The following is an 8,297-nucleotide window of genomic DNA, read 5'->3' on the forward strand; positions in this document are numbered from 1 at the left end:
AACACACCGCCCGGGCAACGAAGGAGTGGCTTCGTAAGAAGCATTTCAAGGTCCTGGAGTCTTCAGATCTCAACCCCATAGAAAATCTTTGGAGGGAGTTGAAAGTCCGTGTTGCCCAGCGATAGCCCCAAAACATCACTGCTCTAGAGGAGATCTGCATGGAGGAATGGGCCAAAATACCAGCAACAGTGTGTGAAAACCTTGTGAAGACTTACAGAAAACGTTTGACCTGTGTCATTGCCAACAAAGGGTATATAACAAAGTATTGAGAAACTTTTGTTATTGACCAAATACTTATTTTCCACCATAATTTGCAAATAAATTCATTAAAAATCCTACAATGTGATTTTCTGGATTTTTTTTTCTCATTTTGTCTGTCATAGTTGACGTGCACCTATGATGAAAATTACAGGCCTCTCTCATCTTTTTAAGTGGGAGAACTTACACAATTGGTGGCTGACTAAATACTTTTTTTCCCCACTGTATAACAAAGTATTGAGAAACTTTTGTTATTGACCAAATACTTATTTTCCACCATAATTTGCAAATAAATTCATTAAAAATCCTACAATGTGATTTCCTGGATTTTTTTTCCTCATTTTGTCTGTCATAGTTGACGTGCACCTATGATGAAAATTACAGGCCTCTCTCATCTTTTTAAGTGGGAGAACTTGCACAATTGGTGGCTGACTAAATACTTTTTTCCCCCACTGTATAGCGCTCTAGTTTAGCTTCTCCTCCATCAAGGAGCAGATGAGACAGAGGGACAGAGGATGAAGCAGGAAAACCTGGACCCATGCATAATGCCATGAGTGCTGATTCCCATAAAGCACTGGGGTTGACATCATGTTTTTTATTATGGTGCAGCATGCAGTTGTTGTTTATGAACAAGCCTGCAGAGTTCATCTGTTCAGTGTATCGTCTCTGGATATGAAATGGACACTCTTAAAAAACAACAACAATCTGCAGAAAACCCCAAAGGGACAGCTTGATTTTGTTAAATATATAACAACAACAAGACAGCAAAATAGTTGTCCAGACACACAGCCTTCCACAGCACAGGATGCAGGGAGAGGTACCCTGTTTTACAGTGAAAATATGGCTGGCTGGCCACCATGTCCAACACTTCAAGTTATGTGAGGTGTTTTTGCATTACACCATTTTGGACAACAGCTGGAGCAGCTTCGCTCCAACAGAGCGTGAGAAGAGGAACAGTAGTTTGAACAGAGGACAGAATCAAGAGGGGATACAGGCAAATGTTATTTGTCACATACACGTGTTTAGCAGATGTTATTGCGGGTGTAGCGAAATGCTTGTGCTTCTAGCTCCGACAGTGCAGTAATATCTAACAAGTAATATCTAACAATTTCACAACATATACCCAATACACACAAATCTAGTAAGGAAGGTTATTTAAGATTATATACATATAATCAGGTCTGGTCTGGTGATGTCACCCGACCAAATGTTGTCATACTCTAGTTACTAATGTCTGTGATAAAGTCTTGCTTCCCCTTGTGAGAGCCATGGAAGTGTTTGTGATTTATTAAGACTGATAAACCAAGAACTGATTTGCCAGCTACAGAGGCTGACATAAAATGGTTATTCTCAATATAGCCTGCCTTTATTTTCCTTTAATAAATCATTGCAATCTGGAGCCCATTGAAATAAATGGCCTCTGGTTCATCTCCACTTAACAAAGACACCACTCAGTCTAAGAGTGACCAAATGGAAAAACAGTGGTGGTTGGTGAACACAGATAGCTGTGGCCCTGCACTGTGTGACACATCAGATCACAGAGAGAAGCCCTGTTTATACCTGGTTCTAACATGCATCCTCTGTCCTGTTCCTGTCCCCATTTTTGTAGACAATTCAAAGACGCATTGTGATCTGATCGCCTCTGGAAGTAGTCAGACACGCATTGTGTCTGGATGACTTACATTTTAGGCATTTAGCAGACACTCTTATCCTGAGCAACTTACAGTTAGTGCATACATTTTTTTTTCATACTGGCCCCCCATGGGAATCGAACCCACAACCCTGGCGTTGCAAGTGCCATGCTCTACCAACTGAGCTACACGGGACTTACAAGTGTAGATGGAGCTAGACAGTGAAACCATTTAAATCATCATTATCCCACCCTGTAAAATCAGTGACAAATGGCACCATTCACTTATGCCATCAATATGTGTCTTCAAATAAATAGATAAATATTATTTGGAAAATATAGCAGTGAAATAATTTACTTAAAGGGAGGGATCATTAAATCTGGTCACAATGCGGACACAGTGGGCGGATAAGAGACACGTTTTAATACCATGTGTAAACACATTGCGGTAAATGTGGGCACAATCAGAATGTGGACAAGATCAGGACAATATTAGCGGCAGGTATAAACAGGGCTAGAGAGAGAGGCTCACAACAGTAGACTGTATTATGAGGTGAAAAAAAGGCTTGAAGGGTTGCAGCCTTACTGTAGCTTCAACTCTCCATTTAGAGGCATAGAGGATAAGATGAGAGTTAATTGTCTGACAATGATGTCATTGGACTACTGGCTTTGATGAAGTCCATATGTCTGGGGGGTTCCGATGGAGTAAGTTCTCTCTGGTACCTTTCAAATGAGGAACAATATGTTCTACCCCTTCTATGGAGAAAGCCCAAAGAACGTGACCACAGCACTGCTGGAGAGTACTGACCATTACCATGACCTCTGACCTCTCAGCATGATACATGTCTTTATGAGATTAGGCTAGAATGTGCAGGAGGTACTGTAAATAGCTATAACTCCTGAATGGGATTTATTGTAGAATTTCAGAGACATGTGAGATGTTTAGATTGCACTACTACAGTGTGTAGAAAAGAGGTTCCATTCTGCATTGCACAATACAGTATAGGCTGGGATCTGTCAACAATTCTGATTCATTACGTTTTTGTGGTAGGTAGATATGATTTATTGTTTCAATTTTATTGTTGTGAAAACACTTCTGCGAACTGACCATTAACACGTTGGAATACTCTGGAAGTACATAACTCATGAGTTAGTACTGTAACTCATTTCACTTCCAGGAAAATGTGTATTTCCTATGTGGTTTCTATGTCGTTTTACAAGTTGATTCATGCTGTTGAGGCCAGAGTCACATTCCTCACTGTGTTGGGAGGGCTGCACTGTCCCAACTGGTCCAAGACCAATACTTCACAGACACTTATCTAGCTCATAATTTGCTGCCATTTTACAAGTTCTAAGTGAGGTGCAAGGTCATGGAAAACACACACACAAACACACACACACACACACATACACGTATTGTAATACGTGTGTAGGGACTGGGGAGGTTGAGTAACGAGGGCCACAATACATTGCCTCCATTTCTTGTCTCTGCCTTTCCTCCTCTTTCATCCTCTTCTCTCCTCGGAGGTATCACCTTCCATCTCGCTCATAGGAGAGAAACCACATGCATAAAACTCCTCTTGTTGCGTCAGACAGCAATGCATTCCATTGTGTCATCATTCAAATGCTGGTTGTCGTTGCTCCATTTCAAGTATTCACACTCCCTCTCAACCTTTATAACAGGAACCAAAGGGCGATTAAATAACTCCACCAAGCCTAGAGCCAGAGATTATTTTTCTGACCATGTGGTCTGGTCTATCTGCTATCCTGACCAGCAACAACTGTGGGCCCACGTTTTAAGGCTATAGGGCCTGAAGTTGTTCCTGATCAGATCATATGGTGAGGTAAAACTCCTGTCCCTGCTGAGTATTCCAGGAAAGAGGAGTTTGGAGAGAGCTGTTATGTAGTTGACTCAACGCCATAGCGGGCCCCCTCCTCTCCATTCCTTATTTTTTTACATTTTAGTCATTTAGCAGACGCTCTTATCCAGAGCAACTTACAGTTAGTGAGTGCATACATTATTATTCTTCATACCCCCCGTGGGAATCGAACCCACAACACTGGCGTTGCAAACGCCATGCTCTACCAACTGAACTACATCCCTGCCGGCCATTCCCTCCCCTGGACGAATTGTGCACCGCCCCATGGGTCTCCCGGTCGTGGCCGGCTACGACAGAGCCTGGACTCGAACCAGGATCTCTAGTGGCACAGCTAGCACTGCGATGCAGTGCCTTAGACCACTGCGCCACTCATCCCTCGCTTCCTCCATCCACTCATCACAGAACACATGCACCAGCCTGGGGTGAGCGGCTGCTTCTGATTCTGAGTAATGGCCATCCAAACTGGGCCACAGCCTAATGAATAATTTCCTCCAACATACTGTGAGAAAATTACTTTCAGAGTTTGGGGTAGGGGATTGATTCAGTGTGGAGCGCTCTCATCTTTTCGCCTCTCCTCTCCTCTCCTCTCCTTGCCTTGCCTTCTGTGAGGATGAGCCAATCCGCCAATCATGTGGTGAGATGCAGTACAGAGCCAGCAAAGCAGAGAAGGTCGTATAATGTATTTTCTTGTGCTGTGTTATTCCTTTGATGCCACAAACTTGTTAAATATGATACTCAAGAACCAAATGAGCATGTGAGTGTGGAAATCAGATGTGAATGTAATTATTATTTTTTCTCTAATGGTGTGCCCCCCTCTTTTACACGCCTGGGGCTACAGAGGATCACTCAGCCCAGGTTACCCTCCTTACCCCCCCAACAAACACACATGCACCCTCCACACACACACCTCCCCCCACCCTCCACACACACAGCAGCAGCCTGCTCTCTGTCATCTCCCCCTGGGCTCCTCGACCTCCCTGCTTCTCAAGCTGTGTGACTTGGCAGCTCTCTCTCTCTCTCCACAGCACAGTACACAGCACCCGGGAGGTCACTGTGTGTGTGTGTGTGTGTGTGAGAGAGAAAGAAAGAAAGAAAGAAAGAAAGAAAGAAAGAAAGAAAGAAAGAAAGAAAGAAAGAAAGAAAGAAAGAAAGAAAGAAAGAAAGAGATGGAGTAAAGGAGAACGAGAAAGAAAGAGGGGGAGAGAGATATGGTGGGGTTACACACTACAGCACAGCTCCATGACACAGGTGGCCTTATACTGTATATTAGTGTGTAACTAGACTCTAACTCCCAGCACTGGGGGAATATTCCTGAACACTCTGAGTCCCTCCTCAGATTCTCATTGATGCTGTAATTGTCCCTGTTCCCCTGTTGTCCATGTTAACTCCCCTCCACAGCCATGTATGGCTTCCCCACACACAGTCCCCTCACAGGGGCCTTGTCCTCTGCTCCTCTGGGCTGTTTGGCTTGGCAGCCTGCCCTGATCTGTGCAGACTCATGTCCCAGTCATCACGGTACATTTTTAGGACTATTTTCATGCATGTTGTATGTTGATGCCCTGGAACCCCTCATTTACAATCCCCAGCCCACTCTTCTAACTCAGTCTCAATGTGGTCCATGGCAGGCAGCTGGGCCTAAGGATGAGGCAATAGTGAAACTGAATCCCACAACAAGAGCTTTGCTTAATCCTGCTGTCCTGTTGCTTACCCCAGCCTGGACCTGGACCCCACTGCTCCAATCGGAGAGTCAGTGTCATGGTCCACCAGGAAAATGGGCCTGTAATGGGCCTGCAGTTATCGCTCTTCTCCGCACGTGAACAAAAAACCAACAGATGACTTAACCCTATCAAGTCACAAACACAGATGAATGTATCTGTTTTAGTAGAAAAAATACAATATTTTCCTCTACATTTGTTTGACTTTATCAAAATAATAGTATTTTTGACTAAAAGCTTTAAAGCAAGTATAGGGCTATATTCAAGGCTTTTTGGAATCCAATCCAAACACAAGAGCAGACCAGCAAAATCTCCTGGAATTTGCAATGCAATTGTTGGCTTAACTGCCAGCTACTCAAGAGCACTGCATAATTCTTCTGCTTTTCGAGCATTCCTACATTACCAATATGAAGATCTGCCAACGTCGAGTGTGCTTTAAGTTTTTTTTTCTTTTCCCCCTGCAAGTGAGTTTTCCTCCAATGCCCTATGCCACAATAACTTGCCTAGTCAATTAGTGGTTTTGGCAGCGAACCTTCCTTGTATTCAGTCTGGCCACCTCCAATAATACATGTCCTCAGCACACATGGATTCCCATCAATAACAGGGCCATTTCCTCAATCTGTGTGCACCATTTCCCATGGGGACTGGCACAGCTGACAGATAGCTCTCCTTATTCCAACTTTGTTGTAAACAAGGGTCTGTATGTTGCCCAATCCCAGCCCTGCCTAGTGCCGAGGGTATACCATTTCTGGACGCAGACACATCTGAGGATTGTTCTCTCTCTCTCTCTCTCTCTCTCTCTCTCTCTCTCTCTCTCTCTCTCTCTGACATGTTGAACCCAGCTCATTCTCTGGCCAACACACATGCAGTTATCATAAATCTCTGTGTTTTTCTTTGATTGATTGTCCTCTTTCCCATATTCCACTACTTTTCACTCTCAGATCTCTCTTTATACAGGAATCAGTCCTTGTGAAGAGCATTTCTCATGTCATCCAGTTGGAAATGTCTCCAGAACTAACAGAGAGGAGGCCATCAGTCTAGATAATGAGATGGTAGAGCACCTTCCACTCTGAATGAGCCTTTGTTTCTAGAATGTTTGGATTGGTCACCGTTATGGATTATGTAACTGTCTCCCGTATTCCCTAAACTGGGCCCTAAACTGCCATCTACTCATGTCTCTTCTCCTCTTGGCCTCCTCCTCTTCTCTCTCTTGTAGGGGCCCAAAACTGTACTTTGGTCGTTCCACCAATTTGGTGCCTTTTGAGAAGTGTAACTTGGTTCCAAAAAACATTTGATTTCACCTAATTACATTTTTTTGTCATTAAGAGCACAGGTTCAGCTTCATAAAAAACATCTCAAGAGGTTAAAAAATATATACTATAGTGCCTATTAAGTTCCAAATAAAGTAACAGGGTTGACCGTAACAGGGTTGACGATTTCATCTTAAATCAACTATAAATCCTCTTTTGAGGACAGAGGACTGGAAGCTTATTGTGTGCAAGTCCCCTGTAGCTCAGTTGGAAGAGCATGGCGCTTGCAACGTCAGGGTTGTGGGTTCGTTTCCCACGGGGGGCCAGTATGAAAATGTATGCACTCATTCTGGATAAGAGCGTCTGCTAAATTACTAAAATGTAAATGCAACAGGCAGTGGCAATTAAAGCTTCACAAAAAGAATTTAAATTGTAAAAAAATGTCTAGCCTGTCTATCTATGGGTAATAGGGTTGAGGTGTTTGGCTTGGCCCACTTGGTTTTACACCACAAAACATCAGAAAATGGCCAAAAAGAGTAGAACCAGCTCACCTGCTTTTACTATGATTTGAATACTAGATGTTCAATGTTTCTTTCGAAAAAAAAAATATTTTAAAAGGAATAGTTTCACCATATTAAAATGAGAGTTTAGTTCATGTAACAGGGTTAACCTTAAAATGAAGGACAGATGTAAATGAATCACTAATCACATGAAATAAATAATAATCTTCAGAAATGACTTTGTCAAAGCATCAAAATAACTACAGGTTAAGTAGGTTAAAATCTTCCTAGAAGTCAGAGGGTGCAGGGAGCGACATGTCAAAATGCTGAATTTTGGGACTTTAACAAGTCTTTATTCATAGAAAAAAATCTGATTTATCGAATTCTCCATGTGGTCTATATTAAAAGGCACTTCCAGTGGTGGAAAAAGTACTCAATTGTCATACTTGAGTAAAAGTAAAGACACCTTAATAGAAAATGACTCAAGTAAAAGTGAATGTCACCCAGTAAAATACTACTTGAGTAAATGTCTAAAAGTATTTGGTTTTAAATATACTTAAGTATCAAAAGCAAATGTAATTGCTAAAATATACTTAAGTATCAAAGGTAAAAGTAAAAGTATAAATAATTTCTTATTCCTTATATCAAGCCAACCAGACGGCACAATTTTCTTGTTTTTTTTTAAATTTATGGACAGCCAAGGGCACACTCCAACACTCAGACATCATTTACAAATAAATAATTTGTCTTTAGTGAGTCCGCCAGACCAGAGGCAGTGGGGCTGACCAGGGATGTTCTCTTGATAAGTGTGTGAATTGGACCATTTCCTTGTGCTGCTAAGCATTCAAAATGTAACCAGTACTTTTGGGTGTCAGGGAAAATGTATGGAGTAAAAAGTACATTATTTTCTTTAGGAATGTAGTAAAATAAAAGTTGTCCAAAATATAAATAGTAAAGTAAAGTACAGATACTCAAAAAAACTATTTAAGTAGTACTTTAAAGTATTTTTACTTAAGTACTTTACACCACTGGGCACTTCATTTAACACAACAGGCTTTTAAAAT

The sequence above is a fragment of the Coregonus lavaretus genome (assembly GCF_964263955.1).
Source record: "Coregonus lavaretus genome assembly, contig: HAP1_SCAFFOLD_4048, whole genome shotgun sequence".
NCBI lineage: Eukaryota > Metazoa > Chordata > Actinopteri > Salmoniformes > Salmonidae > Coregonus > Coregonus lavaretus.